Raw genomic sequence first — 19,963 nt, 5'->3', positions numbered from 1 at the left:
AAACAATAAGCTAGGTATGGAAAGACACCAAGGTGGAAAGTCACAGGTGCCTAGCAATAGACAATCAATTGTAAGGTGGGACCTGCCCCCGGCCCCAGGTGACCTTTCCTTCTGTAGCATATCCCTAGTTATTCAGTTTGGACCCCTCAATCTTTCATATTACTGATAATACAGTTTGGACCCTCCCCTGACCTGTCTTCCCCTGGCATGTTGCTAATCATGCAGTAGACCCTCTTAGAGGAGAAACAAAGCGGCCAGAGAACAGCCTCATGTGACTCCCTTGTACAAAACTTCCTTAAGCATTAAGGGCTAGAGATATCATCTAGGCCTCAGTTGTACTTCAGCTCCAGGCCCAGAAAAGCAACAAGGCCAGGCAGGGAGATGCCAAGACTGACATCAGGACCAAATCAGGACCAACTGCAATGACTAACGACCCCCTGCTCAGGCACCAAACAATCTTTGGAGACCATGACCCTGAAAGGACACACCTGGAAAGCTGATGAATATTCTTTTGAGATCCTTCCCTGAGACCTGCAGATAAAAAGGATTTGCTCGCTCTCTCTCTCTCTCTCTCTCTCTCTCTCTTCTATGCCTTTCCTCCCCTTTTCTTTCCTTCAAGGTGCACACCTTTGTTTTCTTTCTCCTAAGCAGAGACACATTTCAAAATATGATGTTTGTTTGAGCCCATTTACATAGTGAATGTGCATTCTAGCCATTTCCTGACTCTTTCCTACACAACTTCAATTAAAAAAAAAGAGCAAGAAGAAGACAACTAGCCCTTGTTTTCTTGGAAAAATACATGTTTTAATACTAAACTATAAAGAATCAATTCAGGCAAAAGGCTTTTGAAATATGCTATAACAAATCTGATTATCATTCAGAAATATTCTCACGCTGTGGTCATGCTATTGGCCTACAAACAGATTTTTCCAGTTACATAGACCTCATATGAAAATAAAACTGGAGATAAAAAATATAGCTCCCTAAAGTTGTCATATTACCCAACAGATTTAAACCAGATCTAATGGAATGGATGGTGAATGATAAGCATAGGGAAAAAAAAAGAGAGAGACATAAAGTGTGTGCTCCTTTGGATTCTGACCAAAATCAAGACTTTGGAGCATTTGGATTTGTGTGCCATTTTATCTTTCTTTTCTTCTTTCTCCCACTCTTAATTCCCTCTGATTCTAACTTAACTAATTCACAAACATACATGCATAAAAGACTCAAATACACACATTTAATGCAGTCTACCTGCTTATTCCCTACATCCTTATGTTATTAGAACCAGTCATGAACCATCAGCATGTTATGTGATCCAAGACAGCATACTCAGATTGCAAGGAACTTCAGCCATTATCTTGTGTCACTTAAAGATAATGCTAGCTCTTTTTAAGCATATAAATACTACAGAAGAAAAGCTCTGTAATAAAGCCACCTACAATCCCTTTAATTTAATCCAACACTAAGTATATATGTATATATGTTTCCTTCAATGAATGCTGGTTAATTTCTATATCAAGGAACAAAAGTTCAAATGATGTATTTTAGTAATATTGCATCTAAATACCTACTGATGGCTAATTTTAATAGTGAGATGGAGAAAAATCATTTCTACTTTCACTCTCAAGGCTTATCATTTGACATTTTTAGAGACACTAGGATGAACAAAAAGAGGAAATAATGCATTTATCTATTAGAGAAGTCAGGCTCAACTGCTGATCTTTCAATAAAAATTTGTTCAATGATGAAAAAAAGAAACAGGAAAAATAATGGGCAAGGAGAGGTAATTATCTTGTCCTAAAAACCAGTGAGAAGGAAACCAAGTTCTTCCTATGTTAGAGAATATATATTACTAGAGACTCAGCACACAGTTAAATCGTGTGTGTGTAGGGTCCCTTAGGCCTAGCCTGACATCAGGGCCATGTCTGCTGCCCTGAGATGCCTGGCATACTCGGTGGCGTGGATGCTGCCAGTGCCCCGCGAAGCTCCCAAGCTTGCACCCTTCCCCGTGCGCCACCTCCTCCCACTGCATGCACCCCCGATCCTTCCCCTGCAGCGGGAGCACCTCTGCTCACCACCTGGGGACCCGCACTGCGCTCCCCACCCACCCCGCACCCATTCTCCATGCCCTCTCTGCCATGCAGCCCCACCCGTGGGCCACCTGCCTTGCTGCACCCTCTTTGCTGCGCATTCCCCCCACCAGCCCTGCAGTAGCCCTGCCTCAAGAGTCGTGAGTTCCTGCCCGCGAGAGGTGCTCCATGCAACCTCCTGGTGACCAGTTGTTTGATCGTGATGCCGTTATGGTGTCACGACCACAGGCCTTTTATGATATAGACAGCCAACATTATATTCATGGTGACTTAATACCATGATTACGCTTTTCAGACAACTGTCTGAGCCAAGAAGGACCAGGAACCAAGTAGAACAGACCTTATGTCTACTGAACAAGGAGCACATATAGGGATTGTGCTTCTCTGTTTCCTCCAGCATTCTTAGCAGTATGCTGTACACATGACAGGTGACTGCATATCTTTAAATCAAGAAGATACTCTAAATGATGTCTCCTTCATGTCTAGATGGGCAACTGCATGACTGAGAAGTAGCACTGAGTGGTGGAAGTCATCAAGAACAATCCAGCAAATACAAGAAAGCCTCCAACTAATTCTAAGTCTCATTTTCTTAATAATAATAATAATAATAATAATAATAATAATAATAATAATAATGCTTTCCTTGTCTATTTCACATGTTTGCTATGAGCTTCACATAAAATAAGTACTATGATGGCAATAATAGAATCTTCATTTATTGAGCACTTAGATAATAAGCATGTACAAATTTTCGCAAGTATTATTGCATTTGGCCTTTAAACAAACCAGTGAATTGAGTAATATTGATCTAAGTTTGCAGTTGCAAATAGCTAGACTCAGAGAGTTAAAATTTTACAGAGTATAAATGGACAAGCAGAGAGATTTCGATCCCAAGGATTTTAGGTGACATCTTGTGAAAGTGACACCAATGAGACTTTATTCATTAACTACCAACAAGAAGAGGGTCTGTTCTCCTGGCCTTTTTGATTTCAAATGATAATGATGTTTAGTGATAATAATTGCACTTCTGTTGATAAAAAGATATTTCCACAGTCAGGTTCTAAATTAATAGGATACTAAATTGGCAACATTACAATTAAATAGAAAACATGAAAATTTACAGAAAAGAAGTTTCTCCTTTCATAGGCAATGCTCTTCTCTCCCCTGCCTCCCCTCCTTCTCTCCCCTCCCCAACACACACTTCTTTTACCTTTAATTAAAAAGCTGGGGGGAATATCTTGATACTTTTCTTTTTCTTATTGCCCTCAAATGTTGCTAATAATTGCATTCTGCTCATTTACATAAAAAATGGAACATTGTAAAATTAAAATCTGCAGTGAAAAGGGTGATATTAGACCATCTAAGGTCCCCTCTGACTTCAAAATCCAGTTAAGGGCATTTAGTCTCTCATTCAGGAAAACTTGCAAATAACCCCTTTGACCTAAGTGCTATCTAATTAGACCAAGAGCATGAAAAAGTCACTTGCTCTCCAGTTATTCAATCCAGCTCTGAAAGATACAAAGGTCTGTCTGTTTTGGATGGTTTCTCCCTTAGGTAAATAATTGAAATGATTCTAGTTTGGCGGCTCCAGCACTAAAGTGTCATAGTGATGAAGTGTCATAGATAAATACAGGAATAGCTTCTTTCAGTTTTTTTTTTTCTATCTGGTGTTGCATATGGATGCCTAGAATAGGTATTGTAAATGGTCTCTTCTAATTTACATTTGAACAGGGGCTTAAAAAGTATCAGGGAGCACCACTCTGACTTGAAAAGCTACAGCCTCACAAGGATTGTCATCTGTATTAAAATTATTACCAAGTTCCAAAAAAATAGACCCTTGTTAGGAATGGATCTGCCTCTGCAGGGGATATCCAAGCCTGTGGAGCTTGGATAAAATATGAATCAAGAACCAATGCCAAAAATCCAAATTATATTTTTAGAAAAGGATGTTACAGTAAAATGGTGATAATCTGGGTAATTATAGAGAATTTATATATCTTACCATAATTAATGACATGAAACACTGAAGTTTGAAATTTAAACTCCATCTAGTTTAAATGTTTCTGAATTTACAAATATTATTAGAATGAAAATAAGCTTAGAGTGTTTAGATTAATAAGTATAAACTAAACATGGATTAGATTTTTGTTCATTGTGAATATTACTAAAGGAAGCAAGAATTGCTTCTCATATTAAGTAGATTCTAGTTAACTGTAGGGTATTTACTAAAACTAATATTAATATTATCTTAGTTAACTTTTCATATATAACAAGTGCTGGGTAAATAAACCCTGTATGAAATGTGGCATGTAATTTATAATGAATTTGTGCTAATGATATTTAATGTGCTTAGTTAAAATGGAAACTATATTGAGAATAAATGTTGCTCATTTACTTCAAAGTGAGTTACCAAACATGTGTAATTTGATAGTAATTTAAGAAATAAAACAATGTTAGCTAATATAAGTATAATTTACAAATTTCCTTATGAAAATGCAGTACATGAGTTATTTTTTTTTTCTGAATTGTTTACCAGTAAAAAAAGTTCTCAGACTCTGGGATCTCCCAAAATTCAAATATGTAACTATTTGAGAATATATGTTTGCTGTAGGCAGAATAATGGCTCCTCAAAATTGTCTATACTTTAACCCCTGGAGCCTATAAAAATGCAACATTGTTACATGGCAAAAGGGACTTTGCAGGTGAAATTAAGGTTACAGACTTAAAATAGGAAGATTATTAGTATACTAGTGGCCCGGTGCACAGATTCATGCACATTGAAAGGAAATTAATTAGAAGGTGGCCGGTGGGGAAGAACTGGGTGAGATGGGCCGGACACTCCCTAGAGCCAACCTCTGATGGTCCCTCCTCAGCCCGCTGCACCTGGGGCAGCACTGCGGCTTGAAGGGTGTCTGTAGTCACTGCAGCTCAGCAGCAAACCAGATTCGGGGCCAACAGTGCCTCAGCAACAATATAACCCACTGCTGAAAGTGAAATCACACAGCCCCGTGAGGAATCGGGCTTTCTCCTCTCTGGTTCCGGGATGCATCACCCGTGAACCGCAGCTGCCAAGTCACTGCAACTTGGGAGCTCCTGCGTTGAGCATCTGCCCCCTAGTGGTCAGTGCATGTCATACCTACCAGATGGTTGACCGGTCAGCCGGTTGCTTAACCTTTTATATATATAGACTAGAAGCCCAGTGCACAAAATTCATGCACGGGAGGGGGTCCCTCAGCCTGGCCTGCACCCTCTCCAATCTGGGACCCCTCAGGGGATGTCCAACTGCCTCTCGCAATTGGAACTGCTGGCTCCTAACCTCTTGCCTGCCTGCCTGCCTGATCACCCCTAACCCCTCTGCCTGCCTGACTGATCGCTCCAAACTGCCTCTGCCTCGCCCCCTAACTGCCTCTGCCTCGCCCCACACCCGGGACCCAGGATTCCCTCTAGCCAGTCGCAGGCACCCAGGACCCGGGCCAGCTTCACTTGGGCTGGCCACAGCTGCAGCTGCAGCTACAGGGGCCTTGGGGGGGGCAGCTTTGCCTGGGCTACAGCCGCAAGCTCCCAGGACTGCATGGCGGGCAGCTTATCCCTCTCCCAGGTCACAGCTGCAGGTGCTGGCACCTGGGACTGCGGGGTGGGCAGCTTGTCCCTATTCAGGCTGCAGGCACAGGTGCTGGTACCCGAGACCACAGGCCGGGAGGCTTATCCCTCTCCCGGGCCACAGCCCCAGCTGCTGGTGTCCGGGACCGCAGACCGTGCAGCTTATCCCTCTCCCGGGCCAGGCCGCAGGCGCAGGCACAGCTGTTGGCACCTGGGACTGCGGGGCAAGTGGCTTGTCCCTCTCCCGGGCCGCAGCCTGGCTGGTCCCCAGTCCTCTCTCACAAGCTCATTTGTGCCTGGCTGGTCTCCATTCCTCTCTCCCCAGTGTTGAGTGTCTGAACCATTACAGTGTGTTGTCATGAGGGTGTGATGACCATTTGCATATTAGCTCTTTATTATATAGGATTATTATTCAGAGGTTTTCAATCACAAGAGCCTTTAAAAGCAAAGAATGTTCTCCAGATGAAGTCAAAGAACTGAAGAAGAAGAAGCTGAAGGAGTAAGGCTGAGGGAGAGGTCAATGAGAAGTATTCAAAGGACTTGAGCCCAGGTTCCATAACTGGGTTGGTTGGAGTATTGTCCCATACACTAAAAGGTTGTGAGTTTGATCCTGGTTGGGGCAGGTATAGGAGACAATCAATCAATATTTCTTTCACATAGATGTTTCTCTCTCTCTCTCTCTCTCTCTCTCTCTCTCTCTCTCTCTCTCTCTCTCTTTGTCAAAATCAATGCAAACATATCTCTGCTGGCTTTGAAGGAGAAGGTAATTGGGAGGCCTCCAGAACCTGAGAAGGGCTCCTGGACAAAAGCCAGCAGGGAAATGGCAACTGCAGTCCTACAACTGCATGGAACCGAAATCATCCCTTACAACTTTCTTGCTACTCCTGATACTTTTTTCGGATTTACATTCATTTCCAATTTATCTCTAAGTCCTATAGATTTCACTTTCCAAGCACTCTAAAATCTGTCCCCTCCACTGTCACCACACCCACATCAAGGCTTCTATCTCCTAGTACTTGCCTCCCTACATATTCTTGTTTCTGTGAATTTCTTTTCTATTGTAAAGATTTGGAAATCTTTCCAACATGGAAATCAGATCAACTGTCATGCTCTCGGTTACCTCTCAGCCTCTTCTTGCATCACTCTTACCAACTAAGATGATAAATATACCTTGAAATCTTAGTGGGTACTAAACGCATTATGCTAAGTACTTTACATGTATTATTTCACCTAGTCCTCACTGACCACTCTGAGGTTGCTACATAATTTGTGTCATCCCCTTAAGCATTTGATAAAGTTGTTGCAGAATACAGTTAAATAATTTGCCCAAAGAGCCACCATTCCATCATTTAGCTTTCTTTTAGTTTCTTAAATGCTGCCAGTTCCTCTACATTCTTGACACATCTTTTCTTTTCCCCACCTGAGCCACCTTCTTCTTTATCTTTGCCTGGATCGCCACTTCTGATCTAGATCAGCTCAAGTGTGACTTACTTACAAAAGCCGTTTCTGGCTCTAATCAGTGCTGTCATTGGGCCTTTATCCCTTCCTCCTCAGCGTGTAGTGTGCAGTCACTCGTGGTTGTGTTTGTCCCATCAAGGGCATGTCTGTAGCACTAGACATTTCATTAGCTGATGCGCTCCAAGAAGTGGGAGCCTTGTCTGCTTCTACTCACCATTGTGTCCTTTGTGCTCATCACTATCTAGCAAGTAGGTGCTCAACAAACATAGGGTAAAAACCTAGAATGTTTCTTGCTGCTTTTAACCATAGTCTCTCTAATTAACAACCTGACCCCTTCATGTGGTACTGTACAAGCTGACAGTAGTTTTTGAGTTGACATCTTTTAGCTCCACCCTCAGAGATAGATTCAATAAAGTCCTTTCTCCTGTTTTGGTTTGAAAACTTCTAGGGAGGGATTGAATTAGGTCCTGTCCCTAGTCCAATTTACTCTCAACAAAGAGGCCATATCATGATGCACTTCTGAATATGTGGACCATTCTCGTAAAGGGGGGTTCTATACTGTGCTAAGAAGACACTCTAATTGGTGTCCACCACAACATGCAAGTGGATATAAATGACTAGGTCTCAAAAACTAGTCCAACTAAACTTAATTAAAATAATAGTGATATAATCTCCAATTATTATAGGTAAAACGTGTTGCTAAACATTTTACCTATGCTATTTCATTTCATATTTATGATAATCCTATGAGTATCCTACACATATTATTATTTCATTTCACACATGAGAAGTTGAGGCTTAGAGAGCTTAAATGATTTACTCAGAATCGCATAACTAGAAAATGGAAGAATGAACTCAAATTGTCTAACTCCAAAGTTGGTGCTCAGAACTGCTATAAATCCTGCCTTCTTAATAGCAAAGCTATTTGAGTATATAGAATAACCCAAAATTTACTACATAATTAGCCTTATACAGATGCAAAGGAAATTATCTACTTAGTAATTATGCACAGAGCCTATAATACATAGGTGGCACATCGGGAGAAGGAACAAAAAGATGTATACAAAATACAGCAGGGGTTGTCTCTGTCTAATGATAGAGAAGTAGTAAATGTAAATAAGTTCGATTATGTGAAGTTGTGTTAAACACAGGCATGCACACACAAACATACACAAACAAACACATAACCAATCAGCAAGGAATTCAGGCCATTCCCATGCTGTGTTTGTTGTGCAGACCTATCCTGGGGGGTGAATGAAGTCCCTCTCCCAAGAGGGCAAAATAGGATAAATGCATAAATTGATGAGAAAAACCATGATTAATGGCACACATTTTAATTTTCAAAGTTGAAAATTGTATTATATCCCCAAAAGTATTATATGCAAAATCTTTAAAAGAGAAAATACAAATTGAATACCATGTCCTGATATCCTTTATTTTAAAGATTCAGAAAAGTAAAAAAAAAAACTACTTTTCTGTAAATCCTGGTACATTAAATTATTTAACAATTTAACACAATTTAACATTTAAAATATTTCTTTAAATGATTATGAAGCATTTAATGTAATTGAATAAAACTATGTAAAATGCATTACTATATGAAGTCAATCTGATCAATTTCACGATACTACATATTATGATGTAGAATACTATTTAAAATGTATTCATATAGTTCCCTTTAAACCATTTTTTCCTCTGATATTGGACACACGACCGAATGCTTCCATTTATTCTCTAAACATTATCTTGACATTATTGATTTCTTAAATTGTTTTTTGGATTATTTAACTATAAAACATTTCAAGATTACAGTTTTATAAACTATGTATGCACAATTAATTGTACTGCCTGACTCTGTTAGATATTTTAGAATGTTCCTGTAATTAAATGAGAAAAGTACGTATGAATTGGATTCTGTTCTAATTGTCATTTATTCTAATTCTTATCTGTTTAAAAAGTGAGCTGAAAGTAGATTTAAAAATCTGAGAACCTTAAAGGATATGGTGTGTTTTTAACCAATACATCTATAATGGAACATTCAGAGCCATTTCTTTTAAAATACAATAATAATAAAGTCATAGATGTTTTAACATAACAGGTCTGATAATGACATCTTTGTACTTTTAATTGTTCAATCAATTATCATATATACATATTTCTATGTATCAGAAATATTTTATATATAATAAAAGTTGGAGGAATATTCAGTTTTGTTTTTGTTCAATTGATATGGCCCCAATAAATTATATGGATTTTTAAAAATAATCATAATAAGCATTGAGGAAATGAAGTACAGAGCAGCTGTCAGATCAGTGCACCCACTCAGTACCACTGTGCCCTCAGTCCAAAATTTGGGCACAGTTCATGAGCCCCAGCAGTGCACAAACTTCTATGTTTGTGTCTTCCATGTTAAAGATCCCTTTGCCTCCCTATTCCTGAATATCTCTCCTGTCCCCTTCTTTAATTATTCAGTCCCCTGTGAACATCTTACAACCAACAAACATCACAATGAGGTTCATTCAACATTCAATTCGTGTTGTATGTGCCTGTGATGTAAACTCATATCACCAAGCCTCAAATTTTCCTTTAATTTCCAGAACTTATGTACTTAAATTCTGGCTGAATGACAGTCCACTTGGATATTCTATAGGTACTTTTTACTTAACATCTTAAAAATAAATTATGCCATCTCTACTCTCTAATCCACAGCTATGTCTCCACCTGTATCCCCTGATTCAGTGGCGCCAATACCTACCCTTTGTGCAAGGCAAGAAATCAGGAGCTATTCTAGGTGGTTTCCTTATGTCATGTAACATTCCTCATTGCCCAGCATGTAGTTGATCATTACGTATTGACTAGCTTCATTTTAGATTCATGGTCACTAAATTTGCCAGTCAGTTCACTCTTTCTCCTAATTAGTATTTCATAATTTTTCCTTCTCAAACTACCAATACCTATATTTGGTCTTCATTCTCAGCTAATGATTTTGCCTTTTATTTCACAGCTAAACAGACACAATCCAGATAACCTTCTATACCTCTTTCCTCCACATATCACTCCTCTGCATTAGGACCCACCTACATGGAGTCTCCTGGAGTCAGTCATTCTACACTCATCCAGTCTCCATTCCTTTCTCAAGAGGAAGGCTCAGTCACCTAAATACCTCATCAGTTTCTCTCTCTCTCTCTCTCTCTCTCTCTCTCTCTCATTATTCCAATATACATATATGTATAACATAATAAATGTAAAACATTTGCTATTTAAAAAAAATCACTTCTCTCTACATACCTTTCCAGTTACTGCTATTTCTCTGTTCCCTTTTTAAAAGTGCTCTCCAAAACGACTGTCTACCTTACTGTCTGTAATGCCTCTCCTTTATTCTCTTCCTCTCTGCTTTTTCTATTTATTTCTCATCACAGTTGTACATGATAAGTAAAACATTGTAAAGAAAACAACAGTTTGCCCTATTTTTCTTCTCAGTGGAAAGACATTTTATATTATTTAGATAGGTTGTTTGATATTTATTGTGGGCTGAATTGTGTGGTTCCCACCCCCCTGCCCCCAATTCATACGTTAAAGTCCTAACCCCCACTACCTCAGACTGTGACTATATTAGGGGATAGGGCCTTTAAAGAGGTAACTAGGTTAAAATGAGGTTACTAGCATGAGCCCTAATCCAATATGACTACTGTCCTTATTAGAAGAGGAAATTTGAATATAGACAGACATAGAGGGAAGACCACGTGAACTGATGGGGGAAGACAGCCACATACAAACCAAGGAGAGAGGCCTCAGGAGAAACCAACCCTGCCAAGGCCTTCATCTTGGACTTCTAGCCTCCAGAATTATGAGAAAAAAAGAAAAGAAATTTCTATTGTTTAAGCCACCCAGTCTGTGGTACTTTATTATGGCAAACCTAAAAAACTAATAAAGTAAACTTATCTCCAAATAACACACTATTTGCATTGTTGTTTTCTGGTTTTTCAGATCTAGGCAATACATATTGATTTCCTCTTAAAGAAGACGAGAATTTACATCATTTTCACCACTCCCCAATCCATACACACATACATGGTCAGCCATGCTACCCAATCTCCAAATACAGTTACAGTATTTTATAGATCTAAGGAGCCATTGATTTTAAGATGCACTATCATTTTATGTACCACTATGAAAGGAAAATACTTCCAGTTAAACCATGACACAGAAATTCTTATCATTTAGATATTTTACTAAAAGAAATCTTTTAGAATTAACCAGATATAGGTTTTATTATGTTTCATTTTACTTGAAAGTACAAGTAAAATAAATTATTTAAGGTATACCTAAATTTTTCCAAATTCAGAATCTGTTGCAAATCACTTATTTGACTCAGAGTCTTGCTATCCATTTTTTTCCACACTGTCATTCTTCATACTATTAATGATGTTGATGGTATCATTTTCATAAAAGGATCCTTAAAACACTAAAAGACTTTGATGTTGGCCTCTTAATCTAGTTTTGCATTATGTGCAGCTAGCCAGATTTATTATTCCCTTTTGGGGAATATTACTAACTATATCTACTTCACCACCTATTTTCATTCCCACAGCATTGGTTGGGGAATATTACTAACTATATCTACTTCACCACCTTTTTTCATTCCCACAGCATTGGCTCTTTACATATGTACTATCTACTCATGTAGCCACTGCCAAACCTATTACAGAACACCTCCAGTGCACCTTGAAGCTGGCCCTGGTTTGATGCACATGCTTGCATGGGTAATGACAACCTTATTCTAAATTGTTGCCTGGCCAACAGCATTTGTAAGACATCACTTAATATAAGACAATTCTAGTTTCTGGGTATATTAAAAAGTTCAGGATAAAATGAATACAATTCAAAATGCCATCATTTTGGTTAGAACAATAGTCAGTGATTATTTATTGGGATCATATAGATGTTAACCATTGCAGAGGTGGATTTACTGTTAAATTAATGAAGGGCTTCTCACTGGGATAGGCATCTTTAAAGTCCTTGGGAGGCACCTAGCAATGTGTTCGCACGATCATAATTTTTGTAAAAATTATAAAAATAAGATATTTTAATTCAAACCAGTCAAGTTCACCAGCCCTTTCCATTCTGACTTTGTATACATGGTCTGTCACAGTGCCCCTCATGAATGATTAGCCATAATCATAGTTGCAGGGGACGCTGATAGGAGGATACACTGAGTTGGGTTTAGAGGGCTTCCTTTATGTAGTGTGCAGTCACTTCCATGTACTCCTAGGCCGCTGTTAGCCATCCTTTTAAGTTATTATTGTTACTACTCACTGTGCTAGCTCACCAGGTATCATGAAAACTTACTACAGTAACAGCAGGTGTAGGGTTGCTGAGCACCGGGAACATGGAAGAAAAAGGAAGATTGAAATGTATGAAGCCTGAAGCTAATCTGTGTAAAAAAATGCATGTAGGATTCAGTTCTCATCAAAATATATCCCATAAGGCAGTGCAATACTGACATCAACAAAAGTAATATAACATATGGAATATGCTACTACAATGAGGACGTCGTCAGCAAATTGCTGGTGAGTTGTTGATTCAAGAAGTATTAAAGATCAGTCTCTGCCTCATAAAATTTGAAATGTCCTTAAGTCTTACTGCTAATATTTGAAAACATTATGACAGAGATTTTTCCTAAATCTGACAAAAATCTAAACTTTCATTTGACATCAGCATTAACAAACTGAAAGAAAATTTTCTCAGTTATTGATAATAAAGCACAAATTTTCCTCAACCATGCTAAAGACTAAATTATCTTTCCTCTCTCTATAGAAACGGACATCACGATATTATTTTCATAAGAAGAGAAGATCAGAATATGCACAGCTCAAAATGTAGGGAAAATATATTACAGAGGGGTGTGTCAGGTAGTCAGTTAATAAAAGTAATGCTGTATTTCTCTGGATTTTGCAATATTTGCAGTACTTTGTATATTTTAAATGTTGTGATTTTCTGTAAATTGTTTTATCATTCTAAATTGATTTTTACTCAGACCAAAGTTTTACAACTTGATGTTTGTTTGTTTTTTGAAAGCGAGTCCCCATAATCACGTTTGCTTCAGTCCCAGGAAACCTGGAGTTTTCGCTGACTGTGATTCCTGTTCCTCTCCTGCACACTGGCCTCCTGAAAGCTTTGGAGCACTTCATGCTCCTGGTTCTGGCCTTTGCCCTTGCTGTTCCCTCGTCAGCATGGTGTTTCCAGACATAGCAACCTGGCTTTCTCTGCACTTTCTTCTGGGCAATACTCAAAGATCATGTATTAGGGGGGCTTCGCTCACCATCATCGCTAAATAACACCTCCAACCACAATAGGATTGCTAGATCAAATACAGGACACCTGGTTATGGTTGGAATTTCAGATAAACAGGAGTAATATTTTTGTGAAAGTATATTCCCCAAAATGCATATGATATATTAATAGTAAAAAAAAAATTACACATTGTTCAGCTGAAATTCAAATGTAACCTGGTGTCCTGTTTGTTTATTTTTGGGGGGAGATGGGGGGCGGGCTAAATCTGGTGATCCTACCGCCACACTTTTTATTTCCCTACTCCAAGCCATAGCACTGCTATTAGTACACGACGCATTTACTTTTTTGTTATTGCCCATCTTTCCCACTAAACATCAGCTTCATGGTGGCAGAGATGTTTGTGTTGTTTACTGATGTATGAAAGCACCTACCAGCCGTGGGCAAACTACGGCCCGCGGGCCAGATCTGGCTGTTCTATCCGGTTCTCTTGCTCTCCCCTCTGCTCCTTTACTTTGAATTTATATTAGTTCACACAAACACTCCATCCATGCTTTTGTTCCAGCCCTCTGGTCCAGTTTAAGAACCCATTGTGGCCCTCGAGTCAAAAAGTTTGCCCACCCCTGACTAGACTGATGCCTGGCACAAAGCAGGCACTCAGTGAATATTAATTTTAAGGGATTAATGAATACACTTACACAACTTTACCTCTTAGCATTTCTCAAATCCTCTCTTTTTCTATTCTAATAACTCCTGCTTGAATCAAGGCCCCAGACTACTACTACTGTGTTCTAACTGGTCTCCTTGCCTCCAGCACTGCTGATCTGAAATCCATTCACTAAAAATAGCCATCCTGATTGATCTAAAACACAAATCTAAGGAAACCACTGCCCTGCAGGAACTCCTTAACAGGAAACCATCAACTAGAGGGGAAAAATCCAAGCACTTTGGCATAGTACTTGCGGCCTTCTTCATGGTACCCCCACCTACCCTTCCATCTCACCTACCATGGCTTTCCATACATCCTCATCCATAGCCTACCCTTCACACCACCATGCTAATGTTGATCAGATTACTCCTGCCTATAACACACTCCCACTTCTATCCTTAAGGACTCATTTCAAGTATCATTCTTCTCCATAAATCTCCTCCAGCCCTTACATGCATGAGCTGAACTAAACCTGTTTTTATCTGTGTTTCCATAGCACCCTGTGCATAATTCTGTCACAGAATACTGTATATTGTATTAAAACCACCTATATGTTTATCCAAGTAGAAATTAAATACTCAGATACAATGACAGTGCGGTATTTATCTTGGATTCGTGACATATAGTATAATGTATTACACAAATAGCCTTCCATAGGTATTTGTTGAACTAAATAAATTCAACTAAGATATTCAAACTTAAGACACTCAACTATATCAGATGGAGCCCTCTAACCTGGGGTTATTGAAAGATCTGTATATAATGCCAGAGGGCCCTAATAAAGAAGAAGACACATAGTGTTTTTTGCAAAATCAAGGGAAACAGTTTGTGAACAGGCTATGTCTTTGACAGTAGAAGGTTCCATATTGGTGCAATGATGAAGTCCAGAATCATGGGAACCAAAGAGAAGACAGTAGAGTCTCTGAAGGAGCCAATCATGAGGACAGTGTCCAGTCCACCAGCAATGGTAAATTGCTGAGATCAACAGTAGAAGATAGTATGAGGAAGAAAGGGGTGAGGCAAGTGCTAACATCATCAAGCTCAATGCCAGTGGATCCATGAAAGCAGTAGACATTCACACTTAGGACTTGGAAGGTCCAGATTTGCTGGGCTTCAAGTGAAGAGAGGCAGTGACAGGAGCTGGCTAGTGATATACAATCAGTCAACTGCATAAAAGGGACAGACTCACCCTACCCTACCCAGGCTCAAGAAGAAGGATATGGGCAGACTAGACTGTTGTGGGATAAATTCATTAAGGAAACATAGTAATCATCTCACAAAAATACATTTTGATTTTTAAAAATAAGTACAATAATACATTTTCTGCCCAAATTTCACTGCAAATATAGCTAAGATTTAGTTAGGGAAGAAATGAATGAGAAGAGGAAGAGAGCCCAGCCAGTGTAGCTCAGTGGTTAAGCATCAACCCCCCAGGAACCAGGAGGTCATGGTTCAATTACTGGTCAGGGCACATGCCCAGGTTGCCACTCGATGGCATGCGGGAGGCAGTAATCAATGATTCTCTCTCATCATTGATGTTTCTAGCTCTCTCTCCCTCTCCTTTCTTTCTCTCTCTGAAATCAGTAAAAACATATATATTTTTTAAATAGGTAGAGAAATCAACAAAGAAACAGCAATAGGAATGAGTGGTAACCTATCTTTGTCAGAGCCTGGAGGAGCGCTCATCTGCAAGGTGGCCTGTTTCTTTGCTTGCAGAGGTTTGCTGAGTGAGGAAAAGAGAAGCTTCCCTAATGACTGATGACAGTTCAGTCCTCTACTTGGTAATTCCAAAACCCACTTTGCATCTGAATTTGCAGAAAAGCTTTTAAAAATTGCATGGATTTTTATGCCTCCCCACCTACTTTCCTATTGAGTCTGAATTCTTGCATGAAAATCTCAGGGCTTTGTAGAAATCTCTGAGATCACTGTGTTACTAGGTGTTGCCTTTGGGAACTACCACTCTACTTTATGTCAGAGCTAGACAACTAACTGTAAGTTCTGATGACATGCTCATTCTAAATCCTGAACCCTCTTCCCCTGATGGGACTCCCTAAGAGTGAAAGAGAGAAAGAAGTTATCTTGCAGGCATTCCAGGAAACTGTAGTTTCTTGAAGAACTTTTTTAGTTCGCAACTCTGCAAGAACTTGTTAAAGAAAAAATGGAAATGTACCACTATAACACACAGTCTTCCTCTTATCTACTTTCCTCTTTTCTTCCATTAGAATCAATCCATTAATAAGAATTGATTAAATAAATTCACACACACAGAAAAAAGATTCACACAGTATTGTACCCATCAGAATCTTTGTGGGGTTTTTTTTTCCCTTTAAAATGAGGCTCAGTGCATAATCATCTCTACACAACTTTTTTCATCCTGTTAGACAGTCTTGAAAGTGAAAAACCTATTTCCATTCAAGGGGGGAAAAAGCTCCTGAGTTAAAATAACTTCATGGAAAAATATAACCCAAAAGAGGTGTATCAAATGAAGGATGTTGAGCAGAAAAAGAAAACTATAGTGTCTCTAAGGAGTCTGAGAATAAGGTCTGAGCACTACAAGATGGAACCTTCCATCGGGTTGCTGTTCAACCTAATTATGGCTTAAGATGTGCACATGTGAAATTAATATTCAGGAACTTGGTGATTCAAAAAGCAGCAATCCACCACCATTTGAATTCATAGTCTTATAATCCATCTTTTCCCATGAAACAGCTAGTACAATATGATATCAGTGCTCAAATTTCTGAAGAGAGAAAGCAGTGACCCTATATTTTTTTTTAAAAAAAGAATAATGCATATGTAACTTGAATGCAAAAGGGGGAAATTATGCTATTACTAAGGGGGGAAACTGCAAAGTTTCCATCTTTTTACTCGCAAACCCAGTAGAAATCCCCACTTAGCTGTTTAGGTCTACTAGGAATGTGATTGCACACAGACCAATGTCATACTCTTAAAACATTCTCTGAGCCTTGGGCTATGCTCATGTCTATCATAGCTTTTCTGGGTAAGAAGTGGAAAGAGTAAATTAAGGATGAGGCTTAGACTAGTCTGATGGGAAGTAGACTGATAATAACCCTTTTCTACCTGCCACTCCTTCCCATGGTTGCTAATAAACACTGTCCAGAGACATATGCACTAGGAAAATAAGACAAATGATTGTTCTCTCCAAGCCTCCACTCTGGTACAAAGAAGCTCTGACTCCTGCTTTCCACGTCTCAGTATCTGCTTTCCACAAATGCCTAATACAGGTCATGCCTCCCCAGCTTCCAACAAATTTTTGTTAGGCAGTCACCACATCCTTCTAGAACTTCCTGGCTGCTCTCTATTGGACACTTTTATGTGGGATCACTCAATTTCATCCTCCACATCCTGACTTGTCACTGTCAGAAGGGACTAGCTGGACATAGCAGAAACACTTCAAGCTTTAGAGTAAGGTCTAGGCTCCATGACGCATGCATGGCCATGTGACCTTGGGTCGGTTACTTAACTACTCTGAACACTTTCTGTTTGTCTATTTACCTAGGGAAATAGAGATGCATTTTAATAATAGGACTGTAAATATCAAATGAGAAAACAAATATGTAAAATACCTATTACTGGGACTATCATATATTTACTGAACAGGTAAATATATTTACCTATTCAGTAAATTTTAGTTCCTGTCACTGCCATGGAATGCACTTCACCAAGAACAAAGTTAACACTATTGAATTTTTGTTGTGCTGATGAACTCCACCAGGTCAGTTGACAGAATGGCAAGTCAAACTTCCCCTGTGAACATGGCAAGATCTGGCTGCTTTGCCCTCTTGATGTATAGAGCCCAGGCTCACTACCATGCTCAAGCCACACTGGCTTTCCCTAAATTGGAACATTCTGGGCTCTTGTTTTCACCAGATTCTTGCTGATACTTTCTTCCTGGCTCTTCCTAGGACTTCTCTTTCTCCTTAGATCTCACTTGAAGTTATTTCCTCAGAGAAGTTTTTCTGACTATCTCTAGCTAAAAAAAAACTTTCTATGTATTTTATATTCCAGCATCTACTCTGTTTCTGAAGATACACCACAATCTGTAATGACTTTGCTTATTTGGTTGTGTCATCCTATATAATAAAAGGCTAATATGCAAATAGACTGAACAGCAGAACAACCAAACAACTGAACAACCGGTCGCTATGACGTGTGCTGACCACCAGGGGGCGTGTGTGGAACATGGTGGGTGTGGGCAGCAGGCGGCAGAGTACGGAATATGGCAGAGTGAGTGGGGGACATCAGACCAAGGCGGGGCGCCGGTCACTATCATTGGGGCAAGCCTCTGGTGGTTACTAAAAATTCTTTGCTCCCACATACTGTAGTCCTGCCCAGTGCTCGCCCCTGCTGTGGGCACTGGCCCCGCTTGCACCCACTGTTGGTGCCTGGTGCCGGCCCCGATTGCTTGGCGCCATCAGTGAGTGCAAGTGGCAGCTGCCGGCCCCAATTGCCCCTCAGGACTTCTCCACCTCCTCCTGCTCCTGAAGGGCGATAGGGGCTGGCAGCTGCCTCTGGCACCCAATGCTGGCAACAGCCCCACTCACATCCTCAGCCAGCACCAGAGTCACTGCTCACACCTAGCACTGTTGCTGATCACTCGGTGCCATCAGTGGGTGCGAGGGGCAGCTGCTGCCCCAATTGCCCCCATTGATGGTGCCGGCCCTGCTCGCACCCACTGCTGGTGCCAGCCCCAATTGCTCTGTGCAGTCAGTGGATGTGAGCAACGGCAGTGGGAGTGGGGCTGCTGGCAGACAGGGGACCAGGGGCCCGCAGCAGGAGGGGCCAGGTGGGGCGCAGAGGATGGGCCGAAACTTACCCTTGTTCCCACTGCAGCCTTGTGGCCCACAGTTCTTTTCAAGGTGCACAAATTCATGCACTGGACCCCTAGTATAATATAATCTCCCTTAGGACCTTTGTATTCTTTGTATCCCTCATGTCCAGAAAAGTGCTTGGTGCATAGCAGATGCACAATACAGTATTGAGAAATGAATGAACAAATTATTGTCACTTCACTATTGCCTAAGTTGTTTTGTTTTTTTTAAAAAAAAGCTCTTTTGGCTGCATTTTGATTTACTAGTGGATAAAGCACTGAGGGGTATTGAATCTTTTCTTAGCTTTGAAAAAAAGACATTGTGAACAAGTAAAGGAAATGTTGGAGCTATGATAGCCTCTTAATAAATGCTAAATATCTAATAATTATTTGTGGTGATAGTTTGTTAATTAAAGAACAGTAGCCTCAATGTTATGAGAGAGCATAGTCTTTTAATTTCCCTTTGCCTTGGTTACCTCAACTATAAAATGAGGAAGCTAATCAAATATACATCATGTGTGCTATGAAAATTAAGTTAGTTTATAAACGTAAAGTGCTTGAACTGGTACCTGGAACACACTCAGTGACAAAAATGGCATTGCTAGAGTCTATGGCAAAGACAATTTTAACTTAACTGATTAATTCATCTCACTGAGGCCACAGATATGGGAAAAGGCAGAGTCCATACAGTGTTGGTCAACAGAGCCCTGGTGTCATACACAGGGTTAAAGAAAAATACATAGTTCTGGCTGGTGCACTCAATGGTTAGAGCATTGGCCTGGGCATGGAAGGAAGGGTCAAGCCTTTGATTCCTGGTGAAGGGGCACACACTAGATTGAGGGTTCTCTCCCGAGCTCCCTCATGTCAGGGAGCATGTAGGAGGCAACCAATCAATGTGTCTCTCTCATATCGATGTTTCTCTGTCACTCTCTTTTCCCCTCTGTCCCTTCCTTCCACTCTCTCTCTGAAAAGCAATGAGGA

Source organism: Plecotus auritus (assembly GCF_963455305.1).
Source record: "Plecotus auritus genome assembly, chromosome: 2".
Classification (NCBI taxonomy): Eukaryota; Metazoa; Chordata; class Mammalia; order Chiroptera; family Vespertilionidae; genus Plecotus; species Plecotus auritus.
This window is presented reverse-complemented; position numbering follows the sequence as displayed.